The following is a 23,107-nucleotide window of genomic DNA, read 5'->3' on the forward strand; positions in this document are numbered from 1 at the left end:
CGAGTCGCCGCCGCGTCTCTATTCTGCGTCTCGCCGCGTCTCTGCGACTCGCTGCGTGTGGCTCGCTGCGTGTGTGTCTCGCTGTGTGTGTGTGTCGCTGTGTGTGTGTGTGTCTCGCTGTGTCACCCTCCTCTCGCTGTGTGTGTGTCGCTGTGTGTGTGTGCTGTGCGTGTGTCTCGCTGTGTCACCCTCCTCTCGCTATGTGTGTGTGTGTCTCGCTGTGTGTGCTGTGCGTGTGTCTCGCTGTGTCACCCTCTTCTCGCTGTGTGTTGTCTTTGTGTCAATCACACGTGTTTGTTGTTGCCGTGTGATGTGTTTTGCGAGCGTGACTGTTGATCGTGTGTGTCAGTGTGTGTGTGTGTGTGTCAGTATGTGTGTGTCGGTGTGTGTAGCGGTTAGCGCTACGCTGCGCTACGAACCTGGCGACCCGGGTTCGATTAACGCTCACGGCCAACACCAGTGACGATTATCTGAACCGGTCCTGGGCCTCCCCTAGGTTGACTAAGCCTCAAATGAGTACCTGGTGCGGTGTGTAAACATCGCCACTGTGGAGAGAAAGGCGGCCGGGCGTGGTGTTGGCCACCCACCCCCTCGTGTACCGTGCCGGCCTTAATAGGTGCTCGCTAACAGCACTTGCCCCAGCAGCTTATAGAGGCTATACAGCGAATACACGTTTGTCTTTTTGTCAGTGCGCGTGCGTACCAGCGTGTGTAGAAGAGTTTCCGCGTGTCAGTGTGTCGGTGTGTTGTGTTAACAGTCCAGGTGTGCTCCTAGACTGTGTTACCTGCACGTAGTTAACACGTGCGGCGTGCGTCACACACACACGTGCAGCGTGGGTCTCACACACACACACACGTGCGGCATACGTCACACACACACGTGCAGCGTGCGTCTCACACACACACACACGTGCGGCGTGCGTCACACACACGTGCGGCATACGTCACACACACACACACGTGCGGCGTGCGTCACACACACACACGTGCGGCGTGCGTCACACACACACGTGCGGCATACGTCACACACACACACGTGCGGCGTGTGTCACACACACACGTGCGGCGTGCGTCACACACACACGTGCGGCGTGCGTCACACACACACGTGCGGCGTGCGTCACACACACACGTGCGGCGTGCGTCACACACACACGTGCGGCGTGCGTCACACACACACGTGCGGCGTGCGTCACACACACGTGCGGCATACGTCACACACACACGTGCGGCGTGCATCACACACACACACGCGCGCGCGCGTGCCACGCTATTCCTCCGCGTTTAAGGGGTTAACACACCCGGGGCCAGCGCGTGCATCATTATTATTACGATGACCACTCGTATCAGTGCGAGCGAGCCTGCATCTATTCGAACTATGCCTACAACTAGTGGGGCTCAGGGGGCAGTGTGGCCACGCGCGCGGTACGCTTCACACCGGCTGCTGTGCGCGCGCAGTTGGGACTCGCCTACGAATTCAGAGGACCCCCAGTTCGATCCCCGCTAACGGCCAAACGCCAGTGGCGATTATCTGCGATCGGTCCCCTAGGTCGACTCGGCCTCAAACGAGCACCTGTTGCGGCGTGTAGACATCACCGATAGGGAGACAAAGGCGGCCGGGCGTGGCGCTCGCTGTGTGCCGTGGCCCGGTCTTCATAGGTGCTCGCTAACAGCACTTGCCCCGACACTCCGTGAAGGCTACACGGGGAGCCGTTGTCTTTATTGCATGCAAGTTGTAGTTCACACTGAAAGCAGTGGTTGTTACGAGAAATTACACAGTGGTGAAATATTACTCAGCACACACTCACTGCGTTACTCTATGCCGTCACCACTGTTGGCAGTCTGCGCTGTGTGAGCATGGCTTAGAGGTCCTTCACAGTACACACAAGCACGCCCTGTTGTGTACTGTGTGTGTGGGGGGTACACACACACACACAGTACAGTTCACGCCAGTGCGGCGTGAACAATTTGTTCACGCGGCAGTGGGCTGCGTTTGCAGGGCACGGCGCTTATAAACGGGCACAGGCGCAGCCCTGCAAGCTGCTTGGTCAAGCGCCGTGCCTGCGGAAGGGAACTCCACTCGGGCACGACGTCTTGGACGAGGTGTCGGAGGGATATATAAAGCGGAGCTTCTTTAAGTATGCAAAGGCTACCTTTTCAGAGGTTTGTCTGGGGGGTTGGATCGCGCAAATATAAATGTGTCGTTAAACCCGCCACCACCCGACACAGCCAATTAGTAAAGGTTTGTCACGTAAACAAAACGTAGCCAATTCGTTACTAGTTCAGCACACCGCTTTGTGTGTTGGAGAGTAAACCCCACGACATTTAGAATTCGAGTCACGTGACGTTTCACCAAAAAGGTTTCACCATTAATTACAACCACCAGAATCATCAGGCGGACAGCCCAGAGTATATTTACGCGATATAACCCAACACACCTCAATCATGGATAATATTTGTCGCGAAAGCCGACTACCTGTTCAACCAATGGGCACTTTGATGATTCTTAAAAATATATACAGATTTTCAGAAAATATATCATTTCTCGACGTTTCGGGCGATGACCCTTCTTGCATAACGTATACGCGTGATATTCCGTGTGATATTCCACGTGCTGTATGCCCTGTGAGTAGCGTGCGCTATGTTGATACTTCTCCATGCGTATACTTTGTGCTGCGTAACACGTGCAAAGCGCATTGGAACTTGTTTTGAATGACATTGTATTCTTCCGGGCCCGTGACATGAGCTTACAGCTCTCACAGCACGCCGACAAGTCCGGCATTGTACAGCGTCTGTGTGTGTGTGTATTGAACCACGTGCATTGTAACGTGTGTATTGTATCGTGCCTATTTTATTTCATACGCGGTGGATTTGAAATGCTCATTGTGATCCCAGCAACGGGGGGAGGGGGGGGGTTGGGGGCTCTGCGTGACGACACGGGCGTTGATTATAAATTGGCCCCCATCAAGGTGTCGTTTGAATTCCCTTCTCAATGTCCGGGTTTAGCTAAGCCACGATGTCGCAGAGCAGGCAGCGAACTGCGAACGCGTTGCGAGGTGCAAACCCAACAGCTGTACTCATCACTGATGACTGCCCCACCTACCCCCCTCTACCCCCGCATTACAACTTCGCGTACTCTGGTAGCAGACCTGCGAGTGACTTCCGCTCGGCTACCACCACGCACGGACGCCGCAGAGTGGCTGACCTGCTGGCAACTCGCACTTGTAGCCTCTTGCTGCTATGTTGTTGTGGTGGTAGTGGTGGTGGTGATGATGGTGGAAATGCCACGCGAACGAAGAGCAGGAAAGCGGCGCAATGATAAAGCAACGTCCCTCTGCTCGTTCCATCACCGCCACTGTCGCTGCTGCGTCTTACTTCGTTGTGAAGTTCAGTGTCCCCACCATGATCTCATCCGAATCGAGATCCCATCATCTTCATTACGGGTCCTTTTTTTATTCAACTGCCCTAGATAGACAAAGACAACGACCCCCCAGCCTCAACAGACTGTTGGGGCAAGTGCTGCACCAATGAAGGTCGCCACGGCACACGAGGGGGTGGGTGGCCAGCACCACGCTTGGCCGCCTTTGTCGCCCGAGTGGCGATGTTTACTCACCACACCAGGGACTCATTTGAGGCTGAGTCGACCTAGGGGAGGAGGCCCAGGACCGGTCCAGAAAATCGTCACCGGTGTTGGCCGTGAGTGGAAGTCGAACTCGGGTAACCTGATTTGTAGCGAAACGCGCTAACCACTGCACTACCGCTCCACACAACTCTCTGCTGAGTATTCTAGCGGTGTCTCCACACGAGGTAGACACACACACAGACACAGACAACTCTGCTGAGTATTCTAGCGTTGTCTCCACACGAGGTAGACACACAGACACAGACAACTCTCTGCTGAGTATTCTAGCGGTGTCTTCACACGAGGTAGACACACAGACACAGACAACTCTCTGCTGAGTATTCTAGCGGTGTCTCCACACGAGGTAGACACACACACAGACACAGACAACTCTCTGCTGATTATTCTAGCGGTGTTTTCACACGAGGTAGACACACACACACAGACAACTCTCTGCTGAGTATTCTAGCGGTGTCTCCACACGAGGTAGACACACACACAGACACAGACAACTCTCTGCTGAGTATTTTAGCAGTGTCTCCACACGAGGTAGACACACACAGACAACTCTCTGCTGAGTATTCTAGCGGTGTCTCCACGCGAGGTAGACACACACACACACAGACAACTCTCTGCTGAGTATTCTAGCGGTGTCTCCACACGAGGTAGACACACACAGACAACTCTCTGCTGAGTATTCTAGCGGTGTCTCCACACGAGGTAGACACACACAGACAACTCTCTGCTGAGTATTCTAGCGGTGTCTCCACGCGAGGTAGACACACACAGACAACTCTCTGCTGAGTATTCTAGCAGTGTCTCCACACGAGGTAGACACACACACACAGACAACTCTCTGCTGAGTATTCTAGCGGTGTCTCCACACGAGGTAGACACACACACAGACAACTCTCTGCTGAGTATTCTAGCGGTGTCTCCACACGAGGTAGACACACAGACAACTCTCTGCTGAGTATTCTAGCGGTGTCTCCACGCGAGGTAGACACACACAGACAACTCTCTGCTGAGTATTCTAGCAGTGTCTCCACACGAGGTAGACACACACACACAGACAACTCTCTGCTGAGTATTCTAGCGGTGTCTCCACACGAGGTAGACACACACACACACAGACAACTCTCTGCTGAGTATTCTAGCGGTGTCTCCACACGAGGTAGACACACAGACAACTCTCTGCTGAGTATTCTAGCGGTGTCTCCACACGAGGTAGACACACACACAGACAACTCTCTGCTGAGTATTCCAGCGATGTCTCTGCGACAGACATCACCAGTCATGTAGCGTACTCACGCGGCACGTGACTCTGATTCCTTTCGTGTCTATCTTGAGCCCCAATCGGGAGCCTTTTTTTATTAAGCCCTTCCGTCTTCTCCTGCGGTTCTACAGACTCGTAAAGGTTTATGGAGATCCGATGCGACCGATGTTGCTGCTACCATCCGCAACACTGGCGTATCTGCCAACTCAGTCGCTCGCCGGAGACCAGTCGCCTCCCTGTCGCTCTTCTATCGCTGCGACCACCGTTCCGGTTCGCGTGAACTCCCACCCGTCGAATCCTCCTCCACCCGTGTCGAGGAATCGGTCTCTCCCAACACGCTCACCGTTTCGTTCGTTCCGTGCACGCCGTGTTCAAAAATCACGATGCAGGTCACAACAAGCACACTTCACTCACCAACTCACTCACCCACCCACCCCCTCCACTCGTCACACTTCAGGGCACCTCGCTTCCCCTGTTGTGATTCTTCCCCTCGCATCGCTAAACTTTGAAATTCCCTCCCAAGTGTAACCTCGCTCAATTCGCGACGCGCCTTACACTCTAATTAATGATCAATTACAGCTCCGGCAGTGCTGTTTGTTGCTGGCCGCTTGACAAATTGGCCATTTGGATCTGGGCCCAACAACTGTTGTTGTGTTTTTCTTTCTTATAATTTACGGACGGGGTGGGGAGGGGGGGGGGGGTTGTGAAACGTCGTACATTGTTACGCCCACGTCAAATGAAAACACGCGCAACTGATGTCCTGTCGTACATGCGCGCTGGCCTCGGAGGAACGGAGTTACGCACGGAGAATATCCGAGTCTGCAGCACAGAGGCCGCTCAGCCACAAGGAGTTATCCACGGGGACCGTCGTGGCTGCCGAAATGAAGGGGACAGCTGAGACTGCCGCACCGGCAGAGGCGAGCAGAGGCGAGCAGCTGCTCCTGCTGCTAGGAGGTCCTGAGTCTCACACTCATCACTCAAAAAAAAGACAACCCCCCCTCATCCCCCCCCCACATCCCCCCCATTCCTCCCCTACTCCACCCCCCCCCCCCCTCCGTGTAGCCTCTAACAGACTGTCGGGGCAAGTGTTGTTAGCGAGCACCTATGAAGGCCGGCACGGCGCACGAGGGCGCGTGTGGCCAGCACCACGCCCGGCCGCCTTCGCCTCCCCAAGTGCCGATGTTTAACGCCGCCACACCGGGTACTTATTTCAGGCTGAATCGACCTAGGGGAGGCCCACGACCGGTTAAGATCATCGTAGCGCAGCGCGTTCCAGCCGCTACAACTACCGCTCCCCGAGGCGCACGCGAGCGTCCGCAGCCACGCGAGAGACACTCGACCGACATGCGCAGAGTCGAGCCATCGCCTCGACAAACAACGTCGGGGCCAAGCCACCTTAGCAAGGCCCTCCCCTGCAAGAGGATTTTTCAATAATGAAAAAAAAACCTAACAGGGTCCTTCCTCCCCTGTATATACAACCCGGACGTGTGTCTGCGCCACCGCCGCCGCTTAATAAAAGCCACCTTGTATAAGTCCGTTGATATAATAATATTGAAAGAGAAAAAAACCTCGCGACCAGGACTTACCGAGCCAACAAGTCCATCCTGAAGGGGCCCTTGTAATATGAGAGATGTATGGCACACGCGTGGCCACGTGGTTGGGATAGAATGGTGGTAACACAATTCCACAATTTTCTTCCGAAAACATATTAAAATAAAACCCGAGCCCGCGGGGTTTCATTGTAAACTAGCTTGTCGCGGCCAAATTGACTTGCTCGGTGTATACATCTTATATAAATAAATAAGCAGGCCGAACTGTTTACACATTTTTAGCCGTCAGGCGATACGAAAATTCCAGTGATTTTGCGGCAATGTTTTTTTTTGCTTGTCCTGTTCAAGACAAAGATCCCCCGTGTAGCCTTAACAGACTGTTGGGGCAAGTGCTGTGAGCGAGCACCTATGAAGGCCAGAACGGCACGCAAGGGGGTGGGTGGACAGCACCACGCCCGGCCGCCTTTGTCTCCCTTGTGACAATGCTTTTACACATCGCACCAGGTACTCATTTGAGGCTGAGTCGACCTAGGAGAGGCCCAGGTACCGATTCAGATAATCGTCACTGGTGTTGGCCGTGAGCGGAAATCGGACTCGGGCCGTCGGGTTCATAGCGCAGCGCGCTGACCACTACACCACCGCTCCCCTACTCACACACACACACAGACTAACAAATACACGCACCCACTAACAAACGCCCACCCACTAACATACACAAATATACTTCGAGGCGCATTTAACCAATGCGCAAACATTGTGTGCTGCATGCACTCTCCAGCCTTATCCAAATCACCGGCTCAAGGGAACTGTACCGCGCAACTTTCTCGAATTTTCGGCCACGCGGTTCACCGATCACTGCACCCAAAAGCAAAACAAAAACGATTCCATCGCATTCAAATGTTGGCGAGAGAGTTGTTGCACCTCCCCTCCCCCCTACTGCGCGGTGCAGAAGTGAAAGCGGCACGTGGGTTCGTGCAACCTGTGTGAGAGGTCGAGAGGTCAGGATGGAAAGGAGTCTTCAAATGCGAGAGTGACTTCCTGAGTGATCCACATAACAAAGACGAACAAGACAGCCCAGTCCAACGAGGAAGCTAAGAGAGCAAAACCGCAACTGTAGAGACATCAGAGCGAATACACCGCGTGACGAAGTAAATCTAAAGCAGCACACCAACGTGACAAGTATTTAATTAATAAATTATGACCACCCTAAAAAGTTGAATGGCCCAAAATAGCTTTTAAAAAAAACTACGCTGCGTAAAACTGAGGTAGATTAACATCAAAGTGATGGATTCAGGATGACTACGGCACTCGCATGTAAACATCTGTCAAGGGAAAGAACCAAAGAGTCTATATGTCAAGGGGTCACTTGAAGGAATCTCCGACGTAGCTCTGTGATATCCATTCCCGCGGGCCTCTCTCCTATCGCGAGGGATCGCTCGCCTCCGTTTCTTTTCCCGAGTTGGCGGCGCGCCACGCAGACAACGGCGATCGGGGTAAAACGATTGGAGAAGTGGGTTGCGGGAAGATTACTCGAATAAAAAAATGTTAGTTAAATAAATAATCTTCCACGGTGGGGGGGGGGGGGGGTGATGTTGAAGGGAGGGCACGGCTGTGGGAACGTTGCCCAGGCTGCTGCTGCCGCTGCTGCTACAGGGATAGATGGGTTGTGAGGACCGCGGCATTTTGAATATCAATATCAAATTGGCCGGCGCGAGGCTCTGCAAGCCACTACGAGCCATCGATCAAAGGTGGGAAACGATGCAGGGAGTGTGCCTGAAGGGTGAGTCATTGCCACGTCCGCGCAAGAGTTATTTCCACAACCGCGTGGTGCCATGAGCATTCCCCCGATGCAAATTCGCGCAGCGTAACAGAGCAAAGGGGCAGCCCCGAAATTGCCACGGATAACGGTGACGTGACGAGCGCGTGGTTGAAACGCCTGCAGGGAACATCCTAACTCGATATGATGAAAATTCCGTCGTGTCGTTGCCGCCTCGTTGAAGAGAAAACACTTTCACAGTGTCCCGCGCTAGCCGACTCCAGACCCGGGCTTTACGATTTCGCTGTTTAACAAAGGGGCAAAGGGGGGCAGCTCTGCAACCGGCAGGTCACGTGTGGTGGGGTAAAGCGTGGGTGAACCCCCCCCCCCCCCCCCCCACACACACACACACAGCAGTGGCGTGAACCAGCGGTTGCAGGGCAGCGCCTTACACCGTTGCCTCTATCGATCTATATACCTTGCCAGGTGTCTCCTCAACGGCGGAGCAGGCGGCTCGCCATCGGAAGGTGTCGAGTTGACATCCTGGCCGGGGGGTGTTGACTCAGCCCGTCATCCCTCCGCGGTTGATAAAGCACCACTTTGTGGGAATGTCAACAGTGGTTGTCCGGTAGCGAGATTCTTTGCGCTCTCTCTCGCTCTCGCTCTGTCTCTCTCTCTCTCCCTCTACGAGCCGTGTCCTCTGTCAAAGACATCCGCAATCACGCATGGCCTTCCTTCCATTTAGCCGTGTCCATGATATTAACTCTAACACGTTGTATTAGATGCTCACAATTGCATCCGATTGTCCAATTTGCTCATGCAACTTAATTCGCTATAATCACTGGCTTCTTGTATACCTGTAATTGTCCCAGTCAAAACACATTCATATTCACTCGCTTCTTTTCACATTGCATGTCTGAGAAATCTCACTTGACCTTTCTCCAATTCGTCCTATTAACTTTACTTCCGAGTAGCCTCCTGCTATCTATCATACATTTACGTTCCTCCTCTTGTCTGTGAAACGTTTAAGATCCTTCTCCTTAAACCAAAAATAAACTTATCTGCTGCATTTGGTTTGCTCTGGAAGGGCATTTGATTCGCTCCCACTGAATTTAGAAACATCCTTTGAGATTATTTAGATAATTTCGGTGCTACAAATTTCCAAATTATGGCTGCCACTTTGTTGAGCTATCATTTGTGGCCAGGTCGCTTCTGAAAAATAAATTCATTCCTAAGTGGGCTTTGCCTGGGTAGTTATATTTGTATGTGTTTGGGTGATTTGTTCACCTTTTTGTACTTTTCACCACTATCATGTTCTGTATCGTTTGTTGTTGTAACGTTCTTACCCGCCCCTACTGGACATCTGAAAATAATAAAAGAGCTTTACATCTCATCGGATTCCTCCAGTATGAATACACATTCTGGTTCTGAATTCGCACCACTGGGTTCTGCAGAGCTGTAGACAGGAGTTGAGCAATCTTGATTTGAAGCTTTCGTGACTGCAGGAATCCATACTCTTTGGTTCTTTCGGTAAAGTCACGTAAGGATATAAAATAAAATATATCACGACGTTTCAGGTGCCAACACAAGCGTCCGTCATCAGGTGGCCTCACACGACCGATATTGCTCATAATTGAGTTGGTTTTTTTGGGGTTAGATCGCGTGAGAATAAATGTGTCGTAACCCGCCACCACCCGACACAGCCAACCAGTGAGGTTTGTCACGTAAACGAAACGTGCCAATTAGTTACCAATCCGCGACAGACTTAGTGCGGCCTGGAAGCGTGGTACGAAGTAATACACCTTGCAATTGAATGGCTTGTCAAGGCATCACACACTCATTAATTGAATAATAATCTATCGTTGTATTACTACAATAAACCCCTCTGATTTCCGCACCTGATTGGCTCACGGTGATGACGTCTTCCGGCTCTATTTCAGACCGGAAGCGAGCCGGTCGCTTCACAATTCTGGCAAATCGCCTGATGATGCTGGATGTAATCACCGGCGAAACGTCACAGCACGCAAAATGTGAATTTTGTGGCTTTACTCTCCAACACACCGGGCGGCCTGAAGCAGTGACCTATTGGCACGTTTTGTTTCCCGTGACAAACCTTACTGGTTGGCTGTGTCGGGTGGTGGCGGGTTAACGACACATACTTACGCGAATCTAGCCCCGTCCCTTTCCCCCCCCCCCTCCCCCGCTCCCCCCTTTATTTTTTAAACTACGAACCGTTCGGCGTTTTGTGCACACACACACACAAAAATAAAAACCATAACCAGAGAATAAAATCGTCGGGCGCTGGGACGTTGCCAGAGCCGCCGCAGCAGCAGCAGCAGCGACAACGTCGACCGTTGGCCTCCCAACGCACGGCGGAAACCGTTCGCTTGCTTTGTTTTTGTGCAATGATTATTATTATTTATTTTTCTTTCGGCGTTTGAAAGCCGCGGCGATGGATTGTACCGAGCGAGCGCCGTCGTGCCCGTCGGCAGGCTGCTGCTGCTGCCACCGGGGGGCGGTGGGGTGTCGATCGCGGAACAGGCCGTCAGATTTATCAGGGGAATTTGACCGCTGAGATAATTGCATTTTAACGTAAATAAATAAGATCGCGACTCAAACTAAAGCCACCGACTTAATGGCTCGACGCAGTAGGCGCTTTGGTGTTTGCGATGAACACTCCGACCTTACGTATCCCGCGCGTTGTCTGCGCGCAGTTTACAGCCGTGAAATATGGCACGGGTTATTCTTAGCCAATAAAAAAAAACCTCATTAGCATGTTAACTCATGCACACGTTCATGCGCGCACGGGGTGCGTGAATGTGTGCGTGGGCTGCGGCACGATGATTAGCGCCTACTGCGCTGCAATCCTAGATGGCCTGGGCTTGGCTCCTGGTTCAGATTCGATTCTATTTCGCATTTATGTAGCGCCCTTTGCAGGGCGGAGGGAGGGAGAGGGGCTGGGAATGGAGCTGATGTCGCAGGGGTAGCTAAGGCGGAATAAGGTGGAACGTGATGGTGAGTGAGGGTGTCTGATGGGTGCAGCATGGATGAGAGGCAGTGGGGTATGGGGGACATGCGTGAAGTTGGGAAGTGGCCATGGATGAGGATAGGTGCAGGGTGGTAGGGGCAGAGGTCGAGATCACGGTCGAGACGTCATCACGGCCAATGCAAATTGGTGCCAGCCGCGCCTCCCCATCGCTCCCTTCCTCATGCTAAGTCCTGTAGCCCCTACCAGCAGCAACACCACCAGTGGTAGCGTCACAAACCAGCAGCCACACCGGCACCACGAGCACCACCACTCTCTTCATACCCATCAGCACCACCAATACCAGCACTACCAGCAGCACCACCAGTAGGTAGCATCTCCACCACCAGCACCGCCCTCGGGCTTTGGTCAGGAACCTCTGGACACCACTCCAATGCCCGTCTCTGTAACCTGCCTTCCTCCTCCATCCTGCACCCGTGTCCCACCCATCACAACCTCCTATTCCCAACCTCCCAAGTTGCTTATACCCTATCCCTTCGAACTTATCACCAGTGGCAGCTTTTTGTTGATACGAAGCTAGTCTGGACGACTGTCGCATCAACTCAGCCTGAGATGGTGGTTGTGCTGGAGGTCGCGCGTGTCCATCACCACCAGTGTTGGGGGAGACAAAGGCGGGCAGTGGCGCCCACTTGCAGCCATGCCGCTATTGACCCGGCCTCGAACCCAGCGCTGTGGAGTCGGCGAGGGTTTGGCGGATGACACCGATCCGTGAAACTCCCTCCCTACCCATGCACGTTGACGCCGTCATCCCAAGACATTGCCACGGATGTGGCAGTACAGCAAGTGGGCTCGTTTCCGTCTCTGTTCCCATCGTGTATGGGGACTGAGTCTTTCTCCCCTCGCACACGTGGGATCTCCCGCATGTATCATCACTCCTTAATGGAATCGCCAAAAAAAAATCATCCCAATTGTATAACCACAGAGGTTAGGCACTTTGTTTTTGGCACCAGTTCGGGCTGCCTTCGGGCTTGTCCTTGGGTTTACCCGCGCCACCTGAGTCGCTCTCCATCTCTCTCGCGAGTGCAGAGAGTGATCGGAAACTGTGCCCACCACGCATTCTAAATTGTGTCAAATTGTGACTATTGGGTAGCAATAGGCGCTCGCCGACAGTCCACTGGGTCCACCCGTGACGTGGTAAATGCAACTGAGCCTTTGCTCGAAGTTTCTTGGCACCGGGATGAGTCACCTGAGGGTTGCGTGTCGGCTTTTAATTAGCATTGACTCCCTGTAATGGGATATCGACATCAAATTAAAAATGAATTGTGATTTTTTTTTGCTAAAAGGTGCCTTTAATTAAGTGCTCGGCTTCTCATTAGGCTAAAGAGTCTCAGTCAATTTATCGCGCCGACGATAGTTTGATGCTTTGAGAAAGCCTACGTAATACTGCAATCAGCGAGCTTAATGGTCTTACGGGCACACCACTTGAACAATTAACTAAAATACTTTGTTCGTGAAATTAATAATAATAATTTAAAAAACTCCCCACGCCACCACCAGCGGTAGAGCGGTAGAGCGAGCGGCTCGCCAACGGGAGAAGGTCACGAGGTCAAATCCTGGTCGGGGAGGTCCACTCAGCCCATCATCCCTCCAGGGTCGATAAAATAAGCAACCACTTTCAGGGTGAAGTCAACAGTAGTTGTCCTCTGGATAGACTTTGCAGACAACAAATTGCTGTCTTCTGCTTTACACAACTATGTTTCTGTGGTGTTTGTTGTTGTACGGTTTTTACACGCCCCTACTGGACATCTGTGAAAAAGAGCTTTATAGCTTATCGGATTCCTTCAGTATAAATAAATATTCTGAGACTCCCCACCCCCCCCCCCCCCTTAGTTTGTGAGAAACAGAGGGCACTTAAAGCGATTTCGGGGATTGTTCTACGACATCCACCTCCGCGGGCCGTTCCCCATCACTGCGAGAGATCTGAATGGGATCGCTCGTCTAATGACGCCGAGGGGCACAATCAGGGATAACATGGGGGGGGAGAAACAACAACAACAACGACAACAATTAAGAACGTCCTCTTTAGTGGCTCGCGAGTGCCAGAAATTGTGACGATGAACTGAGTGGGCGGTGGATGTGCGCCGGTGGCGAACAGCGCTGGGTGACCCATTAGGCGAATGATCTCATCGCACGAATAGCATCAGCAGCGGCACCATCGCGTCGCGTAGGTGGGTGGGGAAGAGCGAAGGGGCTCGGGAATTGTTACGAGAGAGAGGAGGAGGAGGAGGAGGGGGTGGGTGGAGGAATGTTTTGAGGACATCGCCCTTGGGGGGTCGTTAGTTAATGATCCCTGCGCGGCCCTGTGCTGACGCTATCACGTCTGGTGCGAAAGGCAACGCTGTGTAGACAACCCGCTGATAGGCCAAGCTCCATTTGTCTTGTCTGGGGGGGGGGGGGGGGGGCTCGTCACCTCGCGAAAGCTCCGGGGTTTGATCGGCGGCTGAACTTCCAGTGGGACTCCCAGACCGGTTCACCGGCTCGCGGCTCTACTGAGCCCCTGCATTCATATCATGATCATCGTCACCAGCAGCAGCCATCGTCAATCCACTGCTGGATAAAGGTCTCCCCAAGCCGCCGCCATGTCTCTCGATGCTGCGATGTAACGATTCACCCAACGCCTGCACAGAAACTGATTCCATCGCTCCATCTCCGTGGTGGCCGTACTCTCTGGTGGCGAGGTGTTAACTGCCTCGCCTGGTATGCAGGATGTCGTGGGTTCGATCCCGCCCACCCAGACGCCTGCTGTATAATTGGAGTTTGCGTGTCTCACTCCCCGTGGTCGTGTGGATTTTTCTCCGGGTCCTCCAGTTGTTTCCCTCCACATTTAGAAACGTGCGTTTAGAGTATTTGTCTGCTATAGATTTCCAAATGATAAGCTCCCAAGTTGAGCTATCATTTATGGCCAGGTCGCTTCTGAAACATAGTAATATAGCTCAGTGGGACTTACCTGGTATAATAAAAAAATTTATATAGTATTTAGTTTAGTCTCTGTCACCGCTCCATCCATAGGCTGCCACTCTGTCACTACTCTCGACCATTGTCCCGTTGAGCCGTTCACACCGATTTCATAGCGGGCGGCAAGAGGGCAGCGAGCGAAGCAGTGGCGACACCCGCGCCTCACGGCAAGAAGCACCCAAGTTCAATTCCCGACTGGGGCGCTTTTCTGTTGCTGACTCTCGCGTTAACCCAAGCCGCCGATGCCATCATTCCACCTCCACAGTTTATGTAGTCGTGGGAGGCTGGGTGACCTGCACTATCGTAGCGTGGGTGAGACACAGAGCGCTTAGACTGGTACGCCGACTCGGCGTTTGTGCGTGCATTAGGGGAGTGGTCGCGTTTCGGTGAGCACGCTGTGCTACGAACACGGCGCCTGAGTCCGATTCCCGGCTCACAGCCACCGACGCAAGTGACGATTATCTGCACCGGTTCTCTCCTAGGTTGACTCAGCCTCAGTTGAGTACCCGGTGCAGTGCGTAGACATCGTCACGAGGGAGGCAAAGGCGGCTGGGTGTGGTGCTCGCCACCCACAACCTCGTAGGCCGTTCTGACCTTCATAGGCGTTCACTAACAGCACTTGCTCCAACAGTCTGTTAAGGCTACATGTGTGCGTGTGCGTGTGTGTCCGTGCGTGCGTGCATGAACTGCTTCAAAATAGATTTTTGGACAAATTAAATAGCCTTTCTTAAATAAAGCTCAAACTTCCACTTTTCAGCTCTTTAAAGCACATTCTAAAAGGCAAAATTACCATATCGCTGTCTTCGGCTAAGTGCGTTCATTTGTCCCCGACTTAACGAGGTCGTATCACGGACTCCAACCCCCGCTTGCGGACTCCAACCCCCGCTTGCGAGTCGTCTCCAATCCCACGGGAAAATATTACCGTAAGATGGTAATTTGACGTAACGACCTTGCAATTTAAAGCTGCGCCAACGGTCCAACTGGATTGATGAAAAAGCCCTCTCGTTCTGTATTAAAGAACAAAGTGAGAGGCCTCGCGTGAGCCTCCTACGTAGACCCGGCCCCCTTGCGATGGCTGTGAATAAAATAAAGAGGTAAAGGCGCAGCCCTGCAACTGCTTGGTCACACCTCCCGCTAGCTGAAGGGGCCTCAGCTAGAGAGAGCTCTGGAGAGCCACACCTTTCAGGGTATTTGACCTTCTCTTTCATGCTGGTCAGATATGGTGCCACGGTGGCGAGATGTTAACCACCTCGCCTGGTATACAGGAGGACGTGGGTTCGATCCCGACCCTGACGCCTGCTGTATATTTGGAGTCTGCGGTGTCTCTCTCCCTGTGGTCGCGTGGATTTTTCTCCGGGTCCTCCGTTTTTTCCCTCCACATTTAAGAATGATGCGTCTACAGTCTTGGGCTGCTCAATTTCCACACGATAAGCCACTTCGTTGAGCTATCATTTGTGGTCAGTTCGCTTCTGAAAAATAGCTATACAGATCAATGGGCCTTACCTGGTAAAATAAAAATGTTTTTTTAAGTTTTAGTTGATATATATTGGAAGAGGCGGGAATACCCACACTTTAACCCACCATGCGTGACCTGCAGGCTGCGGATGTTCTATTGATTTATTTCCGATGTCTATTATTTAACCAGAGTAACAGGCCAATGATACCCACGTCTTCATCAACGGAGAACTGGGGGTGTGGGGGGAATACATTGCAAGCAGAAGCTGAACAAAATCGTGGTCAGCTTGGGGTGGCCCTCATCCAGCAATGCATTGAGCGCGGTCGATGAATGGTTTTCTTTTTTAAACTACAAATGCACCAAAAAAAAAGCTCGTGTCAAGCTCGTTAAAGTAGCACGTGGGCGGTGTTCATCTCGGCGCGCTTCGGCGACTAAACCAGCGTTGGAAATTTCCACATTCCTGGGATGTATCCCATGGGTGGAATTCGCAAGCGACGCGCTACGAAAGTGGCAGCAAAAAACAGCGGAGCGTAGAAAGAAAAAAACAAAGAGCGAGCAGACACTACGGCGAGCGCATATCGGATGACAAAGAGAGCAGTAATGTTTTACTAGATTGGTGCGTCAAAGAAAGCAGTGACCGCACCTGCAGAAGCAGCAGCAGCAGCAACAGCACCGCCGCCAATCAATAGTCCGCGCCCTGGGCAACGGAATTAGATTGCAGTGCAGAGAGAGGAGGGTAAGACAGTTTCAGCAAGATGCAATATTACTCTACAATTGATATCGTTCGCATTGCTCAAATCAAAGCGGGTGTCGTTGAGTCGCTCGGGGTAATGAAAAGGTCACCGCGCTTCCGCGCCTCGACACTTCGGCCGCTTCCTCCGACGCCCGTCTCGCCCTCTCCAAGGGGGCCCAGAGGTCGCGGCGGCTCTGGCTCCCGCTTGGCGAGCGGCGAGCGAGGGTCCGAGAGCGCGCGGGGAGCGTGGGGAAAGCGTGGGGAGAGTGGGGGGGGGGGGGGCGTGGGGAGAGTGGGGAGCGTGGGGCGTGGGGAGCGTGGGGGAGAGTGGGGAGAGTGGGGAGCGTGGGGAGAGTGGGGAGAGTGGGGAGAGTGGGGAGCGTGGGGAGAGTGGGAGAGAGTGGAGCGTGGGGAGAGTGGGGAGAGGGGGGAGAGTGGGGAGCGTGGGGAGAGTGGGGAGAGTGGGGGAGGCGTGGGAGCGTGGGAGAGTGGGGAGAGTGGGAGCGTGGGGAGAGTGGGGAGAGTGGGGAGGTGGGGAGAGTGGGGGAGAGTGGGGAGCGTGGGGAGAGCGTGGGGAGCGTGGGGAGAGTGGGGAGAGTGGGGAGAGTGGGGAGAGTGGGGAGCGTGGGGAGAGTGGGGAGAGTGGGGAGCGTGGGGAGAGCGTGGGGAGCGTGGGGTGAGTAGGGAGCGTGGGGAGGGTGGGGAGAGTTGGGAGAGTGGGAGAGTGGGGAGCGTGGGAGAGTGGGGAGAGTGGGGAGAGTGGGGAGCGTGGGGAGAGTGGGGAGAGTGGGGAGCGTGGGGAGCGTGGGGAGAGTGGGGAGCGTGGGGGAGAGCGTGGGAGCGTGGGGAGAGTGGGGAGAGTGGGGAGCGTGGGGAGAGTGGGGAGAGTGGGGAGCGTGGGAGAGCGTGGGGAGCGTGGGGTGAGTAGGGAGCGTGGGGAGAGTGGGGAGAGTGGGGAGCGTGGGGAGAGTGGGGAAGAGTGGGGAGCGTGGGGAGAGCGTGGGGAGCGTGGGGAGCGGTGGGAGAGTGGGGAGAGTGGGGAGAGTGGGAGCGTGGGGAGAGTGGGGAGAGTGGGGAGCGTGGGGAGAGCGTGGGGAGCGTGGGGTGAGTAGGGAGCGTGGGGAGGGTGGGGAGAGTTGGGAGAGTGGGGAGAGTGGGGGAGCGTGGGGAGAGTGGGGAGAGTGGGGAGAGTGGGGAGCGTGGGGAGAGTGGGGAGAGTGGGGAGCGTGGGGAGCGTGGGGAGAGTGGGGAGCGTGGGGAGAGCGTGGGGAGCGTGGGAGGGGGAGAGTGGGGAGAGTGGGGAGAGTGGGGAGAGTGGGGAGAGTGGGGAGAGTGGGGAGCGTGGGGAGCGGTGGGGAGAGTGGGGAGGTGGGGAGCGTGGGGAGAGTGGGAGAGTGGGGAGAGTGGGGAGAGTGGGGAGAGTGGGGAGAGTGGGGAGCGTGGGGAGAGTGGGGAGAGTGGGGAGAGCGTGGGGAGAGTGGGGAGAGTGGGGAGCGTGGGGAGGTGGGGAGAGTGGGGAGAGTGGGGAGCGTGGGGAGCGTGGGGAGAGTGGGGAGAGTGGGGAGCGTGGGAGAGTGGGGAGAGTGGGGAGAGTGGGGAGCGTGGGGAGAGTGGGGAGAGTGGGGAGCGTGGGAGAGCGTGGGGAGCCTGGGGAGAGTGGAGAGAGTGGGGAGCGTGGGGAGCGTGGGAGAGCGTGGGAGAGTGGGAAGAGTGGGGAGAGTGGGGAGAGTGGGGAGAGTGGGGAGAGTGGGGAGCGTGGGGAGAGTGGGGAGAGTGGGAGCGTGGGGAGCGTGGGGAGAGTGGGGAGAGTGGGGAGCGGTGGGAGAGTGGGGAGAGTGGGGAGAGTGGGGAGCGTGGGGGAGTGGGGAGAGTGGGAGCGTGGGGAGAGCGTGGGAGCGTGGGGAGAGTGGGGAGAGTGGGGAGAGTGGGAGCGTGGGGAGAGTGGGGAGAGTGGGGAGCGTGGGGAGAGCGTGGGGAGCGTGGGGTGAGTAGGGAGCGTGGGGAGGGTGGGGAGAGTTGGGAGAGTGGGGAGAGTGGGGAGAGTGGGGAGCGTGGGGAGAGTGGGGAGAGTGGGGAGCGTGGGGAGCGTGGGGAGAGTGGGGAGCGTGGGGAGAGCGTGGGGAGCGTGGGGAGAGTGGGGAGAGTGGGGAGAGTGGGGAGCGTGGGGAGAGTGGGGAGAGTGGGGAGCGTGGGGAGAGCGTGGGAGCGTGGGGTGAGTAGGGAGCGTGGGGAGAGTGGGGAGAGTGGGGAGAGTGGGGAGCGTGGGGAGAGTGGGGAGAGTGGGGAGCGTGGGGAGAGTGGGGAGAGTGGGGAGAGTGGGGAGCGTGGGGAGCGTGGGGGAGAGTGGGGAGAGTGGGGAGAGTGGGGAGAGTGGGGAGAGTGGGAGAGTGGGAGCGTGGGGAGAGCGTGGGGAGCCTGGGGAGAGTGGGAGAGAGTGGGGAGCGTGGGGAGCGTGGGAGAGCGTGGGGAGCGTGGGGTGAGTGGGGAGAGTGGGGAGCGTGGGGAGAGTGGGGAGAGTGGGGAGCGTGGGGAGAGTGGGGGAGCGTGGGGAGAGTGGAGAGAGTGGGGAGCGTGGGGAGCGTGGGGAGAGCGTGGGGAGCGTGGGGTGAGTGGGGAGAGTGGGGAGCATGGGGAGAGTGGGGAGAGTGTGGGAGAGTGGGGAGCGTGGGGAGAGTGGGGAGCGTGGGGAGAGTGGGGAGCGTGGGGAGAGTGGGGAGCGTGGGAGAGTGGGGGAGCGTGGGGGAGAGTGGGGGAGCGTGGGGAGAGTGGGGAGAGTGGGGAGAGTGGGAGCGTGGGGAGAGTGGGGAGAGTGGGGAGAGTGGGGAGCGGGACCACGAGTGGGGAGCGGGACCACCCACCCCTACCACCCCACAAACCCCCTCCGCGCACGCTCGGCCACTTGCCCTCGTCTGTGCCACTCGAGTCGGGCGTCTTAGACATCGCCCCCCCCTCCCCGCCTCCCCAGAGCCCCACGCGCCACACCACCACCATCACCACCACCATCACCACCACCAGCACGATCAACGGCGGCGCTACCGTGGGCTGGGAGCCGCCCTTGGAGCACAGCGACGTTTGACGCGGACCGCGCGGCCACTGCCGCACCCCGCGCCCCAGGAGTGCGCAGGGTGTGGAGGCGCGCCCAGAGTTGCCTGGCGGCGTCTCGTGGGGACCGTTACGATCCAAAGCGGGGGCAAGCGACTGATGATGCTGATGGTGGCGGTGGTGGTGGCGGTGTGATCGGTCTAAAAAGTAACATTGACCTTCCTGGGGAATGTATTATTTAAAGCGGATTTACCTTCGTGCAAAATTGTCCGTCTTGATTTCCGTTCCCTTCATTGTTGTACCATTTAATTTTAATCGATTCGGTCTCTTGAGTTTCCCACGAGGTTAAACAAAACGCAACCGAACACGTGTCCCCAGCAGCGCAGGGGAAGGGGTTTAACCTCGACGTGAGAGAGAGAGAGAGAGAGAGCGTGGGCGCACGTGCGCGTGCTGGTGCGGAGGATGTAATCGCGTATTCATTTTCGTTTTTAATGAGACGAGCCGGAGACGGTCGCCTCTGTAAATTTTGTAAATTTCTGCCGGCAGTCCCTTTCCGAGAGGCGCTAGATCTTGCACCTTTAATTGGCCTCATCTGCAGGCTGTGAATACCGCGCGTAATGAGCGGCTCCTGCCTTGCGCAGCCGCCGGCCGCTGCTGCGAGGCGCGGCAGCCGTGGATTGACAGCGCCGCTTCGAACTCCGTGAGCTTCATTGTGACACGGACCCTGAGTCCACTTGAGATCTTTGCCCTGCGACTGGGAAGCGAGCGGTGGAAGGTGGGAGGATGGATGGATGGAGAGGAGGGAGGAGGTGGAGGAGAGGGGAGGGAGGGAGGAGTTCCATTCAAAGACTCTTTTACTTTCTCGTCTTATTCAAAATTTTGGGTCAGTAATTGCACTGACGTTTACGGCTTTGCTCCATCACATGATTGCGATTGATGTTTTTAGTTTGTGTGTTAACGCAATTGCTGAAAACAGTAGGCACCCAAGGCCCACAACGTCAAGTAGCCTGCAACAATCAGCACCCATCAAGGTCATAGTCGACTATAATTTTGACACGTGTCTCGAATGAACACCGAACGGCTGGAATTGTCGAGAGCAATGGGATCGCCTCCGACATCCAATTTCTCTCTGAAGCCACTCGCGCGCGTCAGTGTTGAGCCGCGGCGTGTTTACGGAGGGCGCAGGCGGTGCAACTGCGATGCAGCTTCGGACTGGGGGGATTTAATTCCTCTCACCAGGGCCCAAGCCCACCTCGTAAACCTTGCCGCTGGCGGCGTCAGGATACAAGATGAGGAGTGAGATTCCGTCCTCTGTGATCACCGATCAGATTACTGGAGGCAGGTTACCAGCTAACTCGTGTTATTACCCCGTGCTCAGCGTGCGATGAGGCTGCCTCTGTCGAGTACACTCCAGGTGCGTACTTTTTTCTCGTTACAGCAATAACAACAACAACAAAGTCTAAGTGCGTGAATGTTTTAGACAACAACAAAAACGTGGACTTCATTCTACCGGAAGCTTGCGCCGACGCAAGAGGCAGCTGCTTCACACGGTCGGAGTGAGACCGCGTTTCACGGGTTTGTTTCTCCTCCACGCGCGGCCCTTTTTGTCAATCCACTGCTGGATGAGGGCCTCCCCAAGGGTCACTTGACCACACTTCACCGCGCCGGTCAATGCGGGTTGATGAGCGTGGACTGTGCGAGCATTGAAGTGCAGTGCAACGAACGCGATTTGCTGCACTGCCTCGCGCTGCTCTGTGACGCTACGCAGCCTGCGGCCACCCGAGTTGGGCACGAGGGCGGTCGCCCATACGAGTGGGCGACCACAATCCCGGTTTCGAACCCTGCTGGGCATCGTTGATGCGGTGAGATCGGCCGCATTGGTGACGACGAGTGCGCCTTGTCAGGGGGAGGGGGGTAGCGTGATCCATGAGCGAAGTTCACGGGAACAGCAACCGTGGTAGTAGCATCATCATCATCAGCAGCAGCAGCGATAGAAGAGTGATAGGGAGGCGACTAGCTAACCGGCGAGCGAGTCGCTGGAGCGAATCGTCGAGCGCCGGATCATCGCGGGGACCGTGCCACGTCGACTGCTCATGCGACACCACCAAGACGTCTCGCTCCATCAGCGTTGGAGACGCGAGCGCGCGCGATGCGTGCCAGTTGCACCGCCCGCACGGTCCGGTGCGCAGGCGGTGCAACTGCACCGGGCACCGGAGGAGTTTAGGTGCCGGGCTACGAGGAGGAGGACAATTGGACGGGGATGGTGCAGTGGGGGGGGAGGGAGACCGTGCCAAACGGGACCGATCGTCGCGTTCAGCCGCAGCCCTCGATCGAGCACCGGGCCAACCACTCGGGAACATCCCTCGGAGGTGGAAGGGCGGCGCGAGTGAGCAAACTGGTTGCCAAAAAAAAAACACCAGGTCGCTGCGACAGCGACACCGTTGCAGGCAAATTAATGAGCGCAGTTTTAAACACGACCACAGCGTGCGCGCGCGCGTGCGTATCTCATCACACTTCATACATTCCGATAAATTGGCCTAAGCCGGGCCTTAACACGTTCCCCTGCCGCGTGTGAAGGGCTCTTATTGAACGGGTGTCGCACGCGATTCCCCGTCTCTCCGGCATCAAAAGTAGCTCTTCGAATGAACGCGACATTGACAAAGATCGCCCCGTATAGCCTACTGCACAAACTGCCGGACTGAACGTGCTGTTCGGGAGTCGTACCAATGAAATCGAGCACGGCGTGACAACCTATGAGGTGGTGCTGTGGTCAGAGCCATGCCCGGCCACCTTTGTCTCCCCCAGTACCAATTTAAGGCGGAGTCGACCTTAAGAGATGCCCTGGACCGTTCGGATATTTTACCACTGATGCTGATTGGCCGTGAGCAGAAATGGAACTCATGTGGCCGGGTTCGTAGCGCTGTGCGCTAACCACTAGACTACCGCTCCCCACTCCTCACGCACTCATACAAATTAACCACAGCACCTCGTTAACCTCGTCCAGGAGCATAAACCATCGTCACACGAACTCCGGTCATCGCTGCATCGGCTTTTGGCTGCTGCCATCGATCAAAGACGGTGCTTACCGGCCGTCTGGAACGCTCTTCTTTCCGATATTAGGAAGCCGCTGGAGCGATGAAGCATTAAATAAGCATATCTTTAGAACTGCTTTAATGTGTTCAGTTTGTTTGCCCTTCATCCGCACCTCCGATTGGCACGGTTAGCTACGTACGGTGCGAAAGAAGTTCAGCATACACACACAAGACGGAGAATTCCACCCCCCTCCTCTCCCCTGCGGCAGCCGTGATGACCTGTTGGGGTTGTTGGCGAGCGCCGTTTTAAAGACACAAGGACGAATTTTGAACACCAAGCGGTGATGCACAACATTCCCGGACACCCACAGAACAACAATTGATGCGCACAACACACGGGACGTGGCTTGTGGAATCCGCACACAGCACACATCATACACAATACAATCATAAACAATCGTAAACATAAATCATAAACATTCAACATGAATCATTAACAATCAGCAAATCGTAAACAATCAATAAACAAATAAACAAACAACAAATCATAAACAATCAATCAAACGCTCAACAAAGTTGCAGGCATAATAAACAAACGCGCGTTTGCATTTTTACATATATATTGGTAGTTAAGCGGTCT

The 23,107-nt window shown here is 55.2% G+C and overlaps 1 protein-coding gene and 1 long non-coding RNA gene across 4 annotated transcripts in view; both read left to right on the plus strand.

Moving 5' to 3' along the window:
- The window catches only part of LOC116953218 (heparan sulfate 2-O-sulfotransferase 1-like), a 96,294-nt gene that overhangs the window by 866 nt on the left and 72,321 nt on the right, over window positions 1-23,107 (plus strand). The window lies entirely within an intron of this gene.
- LOC116953219 (uncharacterized) lies at window positions 2-9,596 on the plus strand. The gene is made up of 2 exons (XR_012947170.1): window positions 2-5,851; window positions 8,690-9,596. It is a non-coding gene; the product is annotated as an uncharacterized LOC116953219 (long non-coding RNA).

This window comes from Petromyzon marinus, chromosome 50 (genome assembly GCF_048934315.1).
Source record: "Petromyzon marinus isolate PM22_M1 ecotype Great Lakes invasive population chromosome 50, UKy_Petmar_22M1.pri1.0, whole genome shotgun sequence".
Lineage (NCBI taxonomy): Eukaryota > Metazoa > Chordata > Hyperoartia > Petromyzontiformes > Petromyzontidae > Petromyzon > Petromyzon marinus.